The 15,018-nt window shown below is 43.2% G+C and overlaps 1 non-coding gene across 1 annotated transcript; it reads right to left on the bottom strand.

Moving 5' to 3' along the window:
- Window positions 1-14,655: 14,655 nt before the first annotated feature.
- trnac-gca lies at window positions 14,656-14,727 on the bottom strand. The gene has a single exon. It is a non-coding gene; the product is annotated as a tRNA-Cys (tRNA).
- Between the last annotated feature and the right edge of the window lie 291 nt (window positions 14,728-15,018).

A 15,018-nucleotide genomic window follows, 5' to 3' on the forward strand; every position in this document is an offset into this window, starting at 1 on the left:
GCGTAAACCGCGATCTATCTGAATGCACCGGTCAACTATGTCTCGGTATGTGCCAGTTTTGGCCCAAGCTGGTAAAACCAAATTCAAAGCATCAGAGACTTCAGTTTTAACACCGGCTACAAAAGCCGTTTTTAACGGATTTAAATCGCTTGCATCCCATGTGTCAGTTTCGTCTGTAAGTGTCATTCCCGAATATTCCATCCAAGTCTGTAAAAATCTGTCCTCAAAATCCTGAATATCTTCATTACTTTTTTGAATGCAAGATGTGATCTTAGACCAATCGGTCCTCGGGGGGCGAAATGTTAATAGCCAATCTCTGATTGCTAGCCAACCAGCGTCTAAATTTTGCAAATCGTCTCCAAGGGCAAATTCCACCTCAGTTCTAAGGGTTGAAATTACGCGAGTACCTAGCATGATAGTCAGAACTTGTACTCCATCAAATGGGTGGAGACTGTAAATGGATTTTAATCTGTTAATTCCATTCCATGTGGACATACCACCCTTTTTAGGATGTGGGAGATTTTTGGACCATTCGTAAATTTGTGCAGGCTCTGCTGGTTCCTGAGTCCATTGATGATCAAATATGTTTCTAGAGATAGTCTCACCTTCTTCCTCTATTTTTTTGCTTCCAACTCTAACCCGTTTGCGTTTTAAAGGGGCTAGTTGAATTAATTTAGTATTACGCTTTGTAGGAACACTATCTTCGTCTGATTCATTTGGCAGAGGAATTAACTTATTCATGACACTTGATTTCGGCTGTGCATTTGCCAATTGTGCCACCAGGTGGGCTGCTTGTTGAGTTTGTGTTACTTCAGCTGCTGTTTGAATCCAGTCTTTTAGGACCTTGCCACTTTCAGTGGCAATACTTAAATCTTTTTTTAAAACATATCTTTCTTCGATTAACTTGCAATTATCATATTCAATTTGCTCAGTTTTTGATTGTAATCTTTGGTATCTTGACTCAACCTTAAAAATTTGATCTTGTAATTCTGCTGTTTGAATAGATAACTCCTGGAGTTTAGAGGTTTTGTTTTGCAATTCTGTTCCAATTTCATCATAATGTTCAAGTTTAGATTCTGCATCTTGCAAATCTCTTTCTAAAACACATTTTTGTTCCATTACCTTATATTTTTCAAGTTCAATCCGTTCAGTTTTTGATAGCAACTTTTGGTATCTTGACTCAAACTCAAAAATTTGATTTTGTAATTCTGCTATTTGAGAAGATAACAGCTGGAGTTTAGAAGTTTTGTTTTGCAATTCTGTGCTAATTTCATCATAATGTTCAAGCTTTGCTTTTGTATCTTGCAATTCTTTTTCTAAAACACATTTTTCTGCAATTAACTTTGAATTTTCAAGTACAGTTTGATCAGTTTTTGATTGTAACTGTTTGTATTTTGACTCAACATCAAAAATGTGATCTTGGAACTCTATTTGAACAGATAACTGCTGGAGTTTAGAAGTTTTGTTTTGCAATTCTGTTCTAAGTTCATCGTCCTGTTCAAATTTGGATTTTACATCTCGCAATTCTCTTTCTAAAACACAGTTTTCTTCAATTAACTTGGAATTTTCAAATTCAATTTGCTCAGCTTTTAATTGCACCTCAAAAATTTGATTTTGTACTTCTGCTTTCGACTGCTGGAGTTCAGAGATTTGATTTTCCAAATCAGTTCTAATTTCATCGTCAGATTCAAGTTTTGCTTTTGCATCTTGCAATTCTTCAACAACTGCAATTAGTTGGTCTTTAGTGGTCCTATACTCATGATCAATTTTATTTTTAGAAATTATCTCTTGCTGTCTGCGTAATTGTCCCATAATTGCCAGGGACCATTTAACACGTTCTGCACTGTGCAATCGTGTGCTTTTTCCCCATGCTCTCTTGATATTATCAAAGGACCACTGTCCTCTGCAGATATTATACTTTGATTCAATTTTTCTTGAGGTTTCACATAGGTCAAATTGTTTACGAAAGAAAGACCCAAAATCCCCCAACATATCTTCAATGGAAACATCTGGTATCCCAGTTCCTCCTTTTACCGTCGTAGGGAGTAAATTTCTGCCTTCTAAAGGGTCTAAATCTATACTTTCAACTGGATCAGCCATAAATTCAACCTTTCACTTAACTTTTTGTGTGTAGGCTGCGTTAGTCTCAACAACCAGCAGCTGATTGATTTAACACAGTCTATAAAAATGTCCTTTTCAGGGGTCGAAGCACTGATTGATGCGGCTTTAAGACTTTTAATGGGTGAAAAAGATATTTCTTACCCCAGTCTAGCCGTGGATTCCGACTGTCTTCCGATCTCTTCCGATTATTCCCGAAGCTTCCGTCGTCGCCTGTTCCTCCTCCGATTTCTCACGAAGCTTTCCGAACCTCTCCGAAGGTCGAATCAGAACTCCTCCCCTCCTGGCTGGCTCGCCAAATTGAGAAGTATCTCTAAGGATCTGATTCCAGTTTTGTTTAATTTACGGTTGCCGGTTGTTGGTGAGACATTGCTGAAACTCAGTAGAAATTCAAGTTAAAAACTTGTCAGGTGCAAATAAGAATTGTTTTATTCAAAGTTCATTGGTTACAACTTGAAAATGATTTAAAAGGTAGTTTGTAGACAATTTGATTTTCTTCAAAGAATCACAGGAATTATCTTCTGAGACAATAGCCTGAACACAACTTTAAAAGTCAAAGGCTGAAGTTAAAGTATGAAAATGAAATAGGAATACAGAACTCTTTCTAATTCTCTTCCTTTACTCTCTCTCTCTCTCTCTTTCTGTCTTGTTCTCTTTGTCTCTCTGACTTGTCTGTCTTCTTGCCTCTAGTCTTCTGTCTCTAGTCTCCTGTCTCTAGTCTCTTCACGCCTCACCTCACCTCACTAAAAATGGTGGTCAAATCATCCATGGATATACTCTTTGATATCTGTCTTAAGCGATCCGATCACACCCCAATATAATCCTAATTGGTTTAAGCTATATTCAAAACACATTTGATTTGATAAAAAGCCGTCCATCATGACAATGTAACGCCGCTTCTAATTGTTGCTTATTGGTATGTTTCTCATGGGATATTGTGCTTTATCAAAACCAGCAAAAACTGGTCTAATGCTGACCTACCTATTGCCACCATGGAGACCTCATGTTATCTCATAATTCAGAACATACAACTCAAACTGTCTTTTATAAGATTGTTTCACTGAGAATGTTGGAATCAAATATATACATATATATATTATATTTGAGTCGATGTTTTAACTGTCCATTTATTAAAAACAAGGCAATATAGTTCAAGATATTTTTTTAGCTTGTATAATTTATGGGATATGATTCAACCTAATCTCGAGCTGCGTGAGAACCGCACAATACTTCATCCTTATCCCTTGTTGCTATGGATTCCGCCCTTGCCCTTGGAAAATGTGATGTTTTTATCAAACTTCTGTGTTTTGCAAACTCATGACTGAGTTTGGAAATTGTATGGTTCTTTCATTTTAAAACTGGGAATTGATATTTCTGTCTTAAACAGTCTTCTTACCTATATTAAGTGTATTTAAAATACCTGACTTCTACAGACAGGTAGCATTGAGGAAGCAGGGGGGCTACAGAAGTACTTGGACAAGCTAGGAGAATGGGCAATGAAGTGGCAAATGAAATACAATGTGGAAAAGTGTGAGGTTATGCACTTTGGAAGGAGGAATCTAGGCATAAGCTATCTTCTAAATGGGGAAATGCTTCGGAAAGCAGAAGCACAAAGGGACTTGGGAGTCCTTGTTCATGATTCTCTTAAGGTTAATGTGCAGGTTCAGTCGGCAGTTGACAAGGCAAATGCAATGTTAGCATTCATGTCAAGAGGGCTAGAATACAAGACCAGGGATGTACTTCTGAGCCAGTATAAGGCTCTGGTCAGACCCCATTTGGAGTATTGTGAGCTGTTTTAGGCCCCATATCTAAGGAAAGATGTGCTGGCCTTGGAAAGGGTCCAGAGGAGGTTCACAAGAATGATCCCTGGAATGAAGAACTTGTCCGATGAGGAACGTTTGAGGACACTGGGACTGTACTCGGAATTTAGAAGGATGAGAGGGGATCTTATTGAAACGTACAAGATACTGCGAGGTCTGGATAGAGTGGACGTGGAGAGGGTGTTTCCACTTGTAGGAAAAACTAGAACCAAAGGACATCATCTCAGATTAATGGCACAATCCTTTAAAACAGAGATGAGGAGGAATTTTGTTCAGTCAGAGGGTGGTGAATCTGTGGAACTCTTTGCCGTAGAAGGCTGTGGAGGCCAATTCACTGAGTGTCTTTAAGACAGAGATAGATCGGTTCTTGATTAATAAGGGGATCAGGGATTATGGGGAGAAGGCAGGAGAATGGGAATGAGAAAATATCAGCCATGATTAACGGTGGAGCAGACTCGATGGGCCAAGTGGCCTAATTCTGCTCCTATGTCTTATGGTCTTATAGGTTAGGTGGATTGGCCGCGATAAAATTGCCTTTAGTGACCAAAAAAGGTTAGGAGGGGTTATTGGGTTAAGGGGATAGGGTGGAAGTGAGGGCTTAAGTGGGTCGGTGCAACTGGATGGGCTGAATGGCCTCCTTCTGCACTGTATATTCTATGTTCTATTCCGTTCCCACTCTCCCTGGAAGCACTGCTTTCTCAACTCTGAAGAAGTCGATCCTGGTATCTACCCTGTGTATCTGGGAGAAGAAGGAGAGCTCCTTCTCCCCTGTGTGAGTGAACCTCCATGGGTCCACTGCCCCCATCTGTTCCTGAAGGAGTTCAATTCCTTTGCCATGTTTGATCTTTTCCCCGACTGGGGTTTGATCTGTCTGTGGATCTTCCACGCCGTTAAAGTCCACCCCCCCCCCCCCCCCCCCCCCCCCCCCCGCCATGATGAGTCAGTGTGAGTCTATGTTGGGGATTTCTACCATGGTTTTCTTCATGAATTCCGCGTTGTCCCAGTTGGGAGCATACATATTTACCAGGACCACAGGTACCCCTTCCAGGACTCCACTGACCATGATGTACCATTCCCCTTGGTCCGTAAATGCTGTCCTCTTATTTTTTTATTATAAATTTAGAGTACCCAATTCATTTTTTTTCAATTAAGGGGCAATTTGGCGAGGCCAATCCACCTAACCAGCACATCTTTGGGTTGTGGGGGTGAAACCCACGCAAACATGGGGAGAATGTGCAAACTCCACACGGACAGTGACCTAGAGCCGGGATCGAACCTGGGACCTCGGTGCCAGGAGCAGCAGTGCTAACCACGGCGCACTGTGCTGCCTTCATGCTGTCCTCTACTTGAGCAGTATGGCCACCCCCACTCTACCCCCCCAGCCCTCGTCCACAGCACGAATGGTAAGTCTGCCCCACCTAGCTATTTGTTACCCGCAGTCGGTCCTTCTCCCTCAAGTGGATGTCCTGGAGGAAGACTATGTCGGCTCTCAGACTTTTCAGATAGGGAAAGACTCTGGATCTTTTCGCTGGGCTGTTACGTCCCCTGACGTTCCGGGTGACTCGTCTGATGGGGGGGGTGTTTCTTCCCCCCCCCCCACTCCTGCAGGGTAGTTCATACTTACCTTCTCGTGGATGCACCTCTGCACTCGGGGGTTTCCCATTGTTTGGGTCCATCCAAGATGGCCAATGTCACAATACTCACCAGCGAGCTGCGCCCCTGCACTCCAGGGTTTCCTTTTGTCCAGGGGCCAGCAAAGATGGCCAACATTGTTGTGTACGCCATGTGAATGCGCCCCTGGACTCCAGGTTCCCCTCTGTTTGGGGGCCCTCCAAGATGTCTGTTTGCAGTGCCCTTGTTTCTGTTGTCGCCATGTGCCATCTGTTGCAGCCAGCATTCTACCTGCCCTCCCATCCAGTCAAGCAACACCATGAATTAAAAATTTTCATCCTTGTTTGCAAATCCCTCCAAGACCTCTGCCCCTTCCCTATCTTTGTAATCTCCTCAGTGCTACGAGAGATCTGTGCTCCTCCAATTCTGGCCTCTTGTGCATCCCCAAATTTAATTGATCCACTATTGGTGGCTATATCTTCAATTGCCTCGGCCTGAAGCTCTGAAATTCCCTCCCTACACCTGTCTCTCTACCTCACTTTCCTCTTCTAAGACACTATTCAAAATCAAACTCTCGATCATTTGATGTAATATCTCCTTATGTGGCTCTGGAGCCCATTGAATGGACATAGGACATCACGAACCCTGCACCGTTCTCTGGGGCTGCCAAGTTTAACCCCAAACTGGTTTAATGATGTATGTTAAAGGCTCTAAATATTGGTCAGGATGTCTTAATGCAATGCTGAAGGATTGCTTCATTTCTGTTTGTACACCTGTCTGATGACAGTAAACAGTTGATATATCTGACTGTTTAGGTGAACCTACAACAATCACATTGCATTGTTCAATGGAAAGATGGAATGTCACCTGGCTAATATACAGCAGTTAACCAAATCATTAAAAGAGTTTGGGCCTAAACCAAGCAGCCTCTGAAAACTACACAAGGCTCTTGATGTCTGATACCCATTAAACCTGCAAAATATTACTGAGAATGCTGAGGCATCATCCTAGGGAAGGGGCAGTGGCCCCATGGAGCCGGAACCTTCCGTCCTCTCTCAGAATTCCACAATTTGTCCTCCCATTACTGTTACTCTACTTGTGTCCATGCTTGATAGCCTTCCTGTTGGCAGCCAGTCCCGACTGTTTATGTCTATGGCTAGATGCTGCAGTCCAAAACTGGTACAATAGCCTTGTACCAGTCATGCAGTAGTCTCTGGGATAGCATTAAAGAAAGGCCAAAGGCATCTGGGAGAATATCACTCAGGGAATGCACTATGATAACAAGTTGAATTTTAAATGTGATATGGCATGATTTCATTTCCAAATTTGGTGTGGAATGGAAATTAATGTACGGGTTAGTTGCCCGCTTAGAGCATACATTAATATCTAGTTGCTATTAAAGAATTTGGAACTTTAAAGCATGATGGGATTGTTTGACTATATTTTTAACACTGCTTCTGACCAAAATTTAGAAGGTCAGGTAACGGAAAATGATACTGCTAATATTTTGTTCTCGGCCTTATTATGATAACACATTGTCCTCCCAAAGGATAACAAATGCGTACGAGAATTGTTTTTAAACCAAGGGCAAAACATTCATATTTCCTCTTGCGTATGTTCCCAAGGTTTTATTTCTGCAAAGTTGTTTATTTCACACTATAAATATATTGGTTTTCAACTGTATAATTCAGAGTACTGTGGAGTGGCTATTTAGTCAAACACGGCCCTCTCCGCAAATTTGTGTCAAATAAATTTCCTGAATCGAAGCTTGAAGCATTTGTCTTTATTATAATTTCCACGACATTTGGTTTGAATTTTTTTGTGTTGGCTTTTATTTTCATTTTGTGGTCATGTTGGCTTTGTGGAGGTCTGAGAGAGAGGGAAAGTAAGGTGTGGAACTTTGGGTGAATGGGGTTGTAAATACTGGCATGCAGTCAGATGAATTGTTCTCACATTGCCTAGTCAGAATTGGACTGGGCAGGTTGCCACTTCCCTTGCTCTTCCTCTACCTTCTGCTCTGCCTCCTGCTCCTCAGTTCTTCTCTTATAGCTCTTGAAGATGTGTCCTTATAACTCCTCCTGATGGTGAGGTTGTGCCGTATGCAGTTGGAATCCTGACACACTGTGTGCACTGATGGATGTTCACTGTGTGTATTGTATCAATACATACAGTGCATTGTATCACAAATCTTGTATCTGACTTGACTCAGATCAGATGTGAGCATATGCACCACCAATGCTATTTTGGACCTCTAAGGTCAATTGCAGTGCCCAAAAAAAGGCCCTAGGCCTCTGAATTTTGTGCACCTTAACTTTTATTAACTGAAGGACTCTTTCTAGAATCTATTTGGCCGCCATTTTCATAAAAATATTTTATTGGAGGTATATTCAAATATATACATAACAGAAACTGGCAAACAACAACAATTAACCATATTCAATTGCCCCTATTCCTCCGTACCACCTCCTCCATCCCCTCCTTTTTCAACCAGCCTACCCCCCCAAATCCAAACAAAACCCAAGAAACCGCCTCTCTCCCTACTGACGTGCAACTGTCCCTTAAAGAAATCAATGAACAGCCTCCACCTTGTGGAGAACCCCTCCTCCTCCCCTCTTATGGCGAACTTGATTTTTTACTAGGTGGAGGAACTCTGCCCATACCCCACTTCTGGGGGCTCCGAGTTCCACCAGCACAGCAAGATCCACCTTCAGGCTATCAGGGAATCAAAGGCTACCACTGCAGCCTCTCTCCCCACCTGCACTCCCAGATCCTCCGGCACCCCAAATATCACCACCCACGAGCTTGGTGCAGCCTCCACTCCCAAGAACTTCAACATAACATTAGCAAACTCTTTCCTGAACCCCACCAATTTCGGACATGCCCAAAACCTGTGGACATAGTTCGCCGGACTCCCTGCACACGCCTATCCTTCACCCCTGGAAATAACCGACTCATCCTAGACCCGTCATATGAGCCCCATGCACCATCTTAAACTGTATGAGACTCCGTCTTGTACACAGCAAAGATGGGTTTATCCTCCACGAAGCCACACTTCAAACCCCAGCTTGCATCGCCCCTCCCAACTTGTCCTCCCACTTGTGCCGAACCGCCTCTGCTGAAGCTCCCTCCCCCTCCACCAGCTCCTCATATACATCTGACACCTTTCCCTCGCCAACTCATCCTCGGACAGAAGCTTGTCCTGTAGCGCTGGAGACAACAGCCGGGGGAATGAACCCACCTCCTTCAAGAAGTCCCTCACACGCAGATACTGGAACCCATTCCCCTTCGGTAACGAATACACCTCCTCAAGCTCCTCCAATTCCATAAACTTACCCCTCACAACAGGTCCTGAAAATACTCTATCCCCAACCACCCCCACCCTCGAAACCTCGCATCCACCCCCAACGGAATAAACCTGTGGTTCCACAAATCACTGGCCACAGGGACAGGCCTTCCATCCTACAGTGCTGCTAATATTGATTCCACACTCTCAATGCCGATACCACCACCTGGCTCGTGGAGTACCTGGCTGGCGAGAATGGAAGAGGCACCAGTAATAGTCCCCTCAGACTGGTCCCTTTACACAAAGCCTCCTCCATCCGTCCGCACACTCCACCACTCATTTCCGTACCATAGCTATATTCGCCGCCCAATTGGTAATTCTGCAGATTGGCAGTACCAGCCCATTCCACCCGCCAGATATAGCCCCCTGAGCCATGAAATCTTACTCACACCACTAAAAAAAGACTTGGGCATGAAAACCGGGAGATTCTGAAACACGAACATTTGCTTCGGGAGCACAGTCATCTTTACAGTCTGGACCCTTCCAGCCAATGACAAAGACAACACATCCCACCTCCTAAAGCCCTCCTTCATTCCCTCCACCAGCTTTGCCAGATTCACCTTGTGCAGCTGGGTCCAGCTCTGTGCCACGTGTATCCCCAGATACCGAAAGCTCGGCCCTACCAACTGAAACAGCAACCTCCTTAAACTCCCCCCTGACCCTAGGCGTTGATTGGGAATATCTCACGTTTCCACCATTTGGCTGCCATGTTTGCAATGTTAGGGCAGCACAGTGGCAGTGGTTAGTAATGCTGTCTCATGATGGGAACCGATAGGGCAGCACGGTGGCAGTGGTTAGTAATGCTGTCTCATGATGGGAACCGATAGGGCAGCACAGTGGCAGTGGTTAGTAATGCTGCCTCATGATGGGAACCGATGCAGGAAGTTGGAAGGTAGTAAAACAGGGACAGAAGCAAAAGGAAGTAAGGGGAAAAGTGCAAGGCAGAGAAGACATAGTCAAAAATCTAAAAGGGCGACAGTACAAGGTACAGTGACTGAGGGGAGCTCAGTGAATAGGCCCAGTAATAACAAAAGGAATAAAACTGGATATGTTAAGATTCAAAACAGAGGTAAAAAAACCAACATAAGTGTACTTTACCTGAATGCTCGTAGTATTCGGAATAAAGTTAATGAGTTGACGGCACAAATCACCGTAAATGACTATGATTTAGTGGCCATTACTGAAACATGGTTAAAGGATGGTCACGACTGGGAGTTAAATATCCGAGGGTATCAAACTATTCGGAAGGGCAGAGTGGATGGTAAGGGAGGTGCTGTTGCTCTGTTATTTAAGGATGACATCCGGGCAATAGTAAGGGATGACATTGGTGCTATGGAGGATAAGGTTGAATCCATTTGGGTGGAAATCAGGAATAGTAAGGTGAAAAAGTCACTGATAGGAGTAGTCTATCGGCCACCAAATAGTAACGTTATGGTGGGGCAGGCAATAAACAAAGAAATAACTGATGCATGTAGAAATGGTACAGCAGTTATCATGGGGTATTTTAATCTACATGTCGATTGGTTTAACCAGGTCGGTCAAAGCAACCTTGAGGAGGAGTTTAGAGAATGTATCCGCGATAGTTTCCTAGAACAGTATGTAATGGAACCTACGAGGGAACAAGCGGTCCTAGATCTTGTCCTGTGTAATGAGACAGGATTGATTCATGATCTCATAGTTAGGGATCCTCTCGGAAGGAGCGATCACAATATGGTGGAATTTAAAATACAGATGGAGGGGGAGAAAGTAAAATCAAATACTAGTGTTTTGTGTTTAAACAAAGGAGATTACAAGGGGATGAGAGAAGAACTAGCTAAGGTAGACTGGGAGCAAAGACTTTATGGTGGAACAGTTGAGGAACAGTGGAGAACCTTCCAAGTGATTTTTCACAGTGCTCAGCAAAGGTTTATACCAACAAAAAGGAAGGACGGTAGAAAGAGGGAAAATCGACCGTGGATATCTAAGGAAATAAGGGAGAGTATCAAATTGAAGGAAAAAGCATATAAAGTGGCAAAGATTGCTGGGAGATTAGAGGACTGGGAAATCTTTAGGGGGCAACAGAAAGCTACTAAAAAAGCTATAAAGAAGAGTAAGATAAAGTATGAGAGTAAACTTGCTCAGAATATAAAAACAGACAGTAAAGGTTTTTACAAATATATAAAACAAAAAAGAGTGGCTAAGGTAAATATTGGTCCTTTAGAGGATGAGAAGGGAGTTTTAATAATGGGAAATGAGGAAATGGCTGAGGAACTGAACAGGCTTTTTGGGTCGGTCTTCACAGTGGAAGACACAAATAACATGCCAGCGACTGATAGAAATGAGGCTATGACAGGTGAGGACCTTGAGAGGATTGTTATCACTAAGGAGGTAGTGATGGGCAAGCTAATGGGGCTAAAGGTAGACAAGTCTCCTGGCCCTGATGGAATGCATCCCAGAGTGCTAAAAGAGATGGCTAGGGAAATTGCAGATGCACTAGTGATAATTTACCGAAATTCACTAGACTCTGGGGTGGTCCCGGTGGATTGGAAATTAGCAAACGTGACACCACTGTTTAAAAAAGGAGGTAGGCAAAAAGCAGGAAATTATAGGCCAGTGAGCTTAACTTCGGTAGTAGGGAAGATGCTGGAATCTATCATCAAGGAAGAAATTGCGAGGCATCTGGATAGAAATTGTCCCATTGGGCAGACGCAGCATGGGTTCATAAAGGGCAGGTCATGCCTAACTAATTTAGTGGAATTTTTTGAGGACATTACCAGTGCAGTAGATAACGGGGAGCCAAAGGATGTGGTATATCTGGATTTCCAGAAAGCCTTTGACAAGGTGCCACACAAAAGGTTGCTGCATATGATAAAGATGCATGGCATTAAGGGTAAAGTAGTAGCATGGATAGAGGATTGGTTAATTAATAGAAAGCAAAGAGTGGGGATTAATGGGTGTTTCTCTGGTTGGCAATCAGTAGCTAGTGGTGTCCCTCAGGGATCCGTGTTGGGCCCACAATTGTTCACAATTTACATAGATGATTTGGAGTTGGGGACCAAGGGCAATGTGTCCAAGTTTGCAGACGACACTAAGATGAGTGGTAAAGCGAAAAGTGCAGAGGATACTGGAAGTCTGCAGAGGGATTTGGATAGGTTAAATGAATGGGCTAGGGTCTGGCAGATGGAATACAATGTTGACAAATGTGAGGTTATCCATTTTGGTAGGAATAACAGCAAACGGGATTATTATTTAAACGATAAAATATTAAATCATGCCGCTGTGCAGAGACTTGGGTGTGCTAGTGCATGAGTCACAGAAGGTTGGTTTACAGGTGCAACAGGTGATTAAGAAGGCAAATGGAATTTTGTCCTTCATTGCTAGAGGGATGGAGTTTAAGACTAGGGAGGTTATGTTGCAATTGTATAGGGTGTTAGTGAGGCCACACCTGGAGTATTGTGTTCAGTTTTGGTCTCCTTACTTGAGAAAGGACGTACTGGCGCTGGAGGGTGTGCAGAGGAGATTCACTAGGTTAATCCCAGAGCTGAAGGGGTTGGATTATGAGAGGTTGAGTAGACTGGGACTGTACTCGTTGGAATTTAGAAGGATGAGGGGGGATCTTATAGAAACATTTAAAATTATGAAGGGAATAGATAGGATAGATGCGGGCTGGTTGTTTCCACTGGCGGGTGAAAGCAGAACTAGGGGACATAGCCTCAAAATAAGGGGAAGTAGATTTAGGACTGAGTTTAGGAGGAACTTCTTCACCCAAAGGGTTGTGAATCTATGGAATTCCTTGCCCAGTGAAGCAGTTGAGGCTCCTTCATTACATGTTTTTAAGGTAAAGATAGATAGTTTTTTGAAGAATAAAGGGATTAAGGGTTATGGTGTTTGGGCCGGAATGTGGAGCTGAGTCCACAAAAGATCAGCCATGATCTCATTGAATGGCGGAGCAGACTCGAGGAGCCAGATGGCCTACTCCTGCTCCTAGTTCTTATGTTCTTATGGCGCTGAGGTCCCAGGTTTATCCTGGCATTGGGTCACTGTCCATCCGGAATTTGCACATTCTTCCCGTGTTTGCGTGGATTTCGCCCCCACAACCAAAAGATGTTCAGGGTAGGTGGGTTGGCCATGCTAAATTGCCCCTTAATTGGAAAAAATGAATTAGGTACTCTAAATGTATTTTTAAAAAATGTTTGCAATGTCGGTGACTAAAGCATTAGCCCAGCAGGTTTTTTTGCTTTCTATACTCCACACTAGCATCCTGGCACCTTATACATCGCATTGTACACCATATTCTTCTCTTCTTTTCTACCTCATGATAATTCAATTCTTTGTGTGATAAAATGATGCATCGTCTTGCAAGAATCTTACTTTTCTCATACTTTTCCTACTTAAAGATGTGACTGGAGCATGTGTAAAAATATAATGGGTGAATCTTCTTCATGTATCTCGGATAAATTATTCCCAGATCATGTATGGAATCTAACTGCTGCAGGGTAGCATGGTGGTTAGCATAAATGCTACAGGGTCCCAGGTTCGATTCCCGGCTGGGTCACTGTCTGTGTGGAGTCTGCACGTCCTCCCCGTGTGCGTGGGTTTCCTCCGGGTGCTCCGGTTTCCTCCCACAGTCCAAAGATGTGCGGGTTAGGTGGATTGGCCAGGCTAAATTGCCCGTAGTGTCCTAATAAAAAGTAAGGTTAAGGGGGGGGGGGGGGTTGTTGGGTTACGGGTATAGGGTGGATACGTGGGTTTGAGTAGGGTGATCATGGCTCGGCACAACATTGAGGGCCGAAGGGCCTGTTCTGTGCTGTACTGTTCTATGTTCTATATGAAGCTATATTGCTACAGGTTTTATGGTTGGTTGCAATTTTAAACACCATTACAATTGCTTACTTTCAGAAGCAATCAGAAATTGTGGGCAAAGCACCCATGATTTTCCAGAAATTCATGCATTGCTTGAGAGGTCCTGACTCAGAAATGTTCACCCAAATTCTTAACTCTTAAAGGCTATTGAGGGAGAGTCCTTCACTTTCCTTCCTTCATAAGGTGATGAAGGTAGAGCAAGTGACTAGGTCACCTGCAAACCCAACCCATACCAGACTCAGATCCAGCACACTACAGCGTGTATTTAATGGTAAGGAATGAGTATCAGTGCAGGGGAGGAAGTGGTGGCAGATGTCAGATATGATTCCCCTTCATACCCACCCCCTTACTCACAGCCTATCACATTTCTAACGTTTCCCAGTTCTGATGTAAGATCCCAGACTTGAAACATTAACTCCATTTTTCCCTGCAGGCGATTTCCAACATTTACTGTTTTTAATTTCAGATTTCCAGCATCAACACTATTTTGCTTTTATTGCAAAAATCCAATTTGCCTTACCAATATTTGTGTGTTTTTTTTGTCCGCCCATCAGTGTTCCGCTGTTGCGAAAGGAAATAATCACTTTAGAAACGTATATCTATATATAAACGCAACAAAATGACTATCAGAATTTATTTTGTATATTTTGAAGTTTTCTGTACAAATGAAAACATATTCATGTACTTAAGATCTAAAAGAGTCAAAGAATGATTGCAGCACCACTGGAGGCCATTCGACTCGTCCGTGTTAACTGCAAGCGTTACTCAACTACTCCCACTCCATTGTTTTTCCTGTAGCCGTGCAATTATCTGCTCTTAATTCCTGCTTCCTTTATGGAAGCCTCGATGTAACCTAATTTAATATTATATTCTCTAATCGGTTTAGCTACTAAATAATATTTGAACAAAACATTCAAAATGAGGGGGCACCCGGATTTGAACCGGGGACCTCTTGATCTGCAGTCAAATGCTCTACCACTGAGCTATACCCCCACTGCCGCTCTTCTCCGTATCGATCCATTTATTTCAAAAAGGAATGAGCGATCCGTTCCAAGAAGGATTGTATAATTTGATACTTCAAGCAGCCCGATACAATTATCACTATGGTGATTTTATTACTGTAGGTTCCACAAGTCCATTGTGACGCACTCAGCGCGCGCGAATGTTGACACATTGAGAGTGGAATGCTGCCGCCTAAAGGTTCCATTCCATCAATCTGATACATTTTTACAGGCCACTCACTTCTTTGCTCTGCCTACGTGTCACTTTGGAGCATTCTGCCCC

The sequence above is a fragment of the Scyliorhinus canicula genome, chromosome 14 (assembly GCF_902713615.1).
Source record: "Scyliorhinus canicula chromosome 14, sScyCan1.1, whole genome shotgun sequence".
Taxonomy (NCBI): Eukaryota; Metazoa; Chordata; class Chondrichthyes; order Carcharhiniformes; family Scyliorhinidae; genus Scyliorhinus; species Scyliorhinus canicula.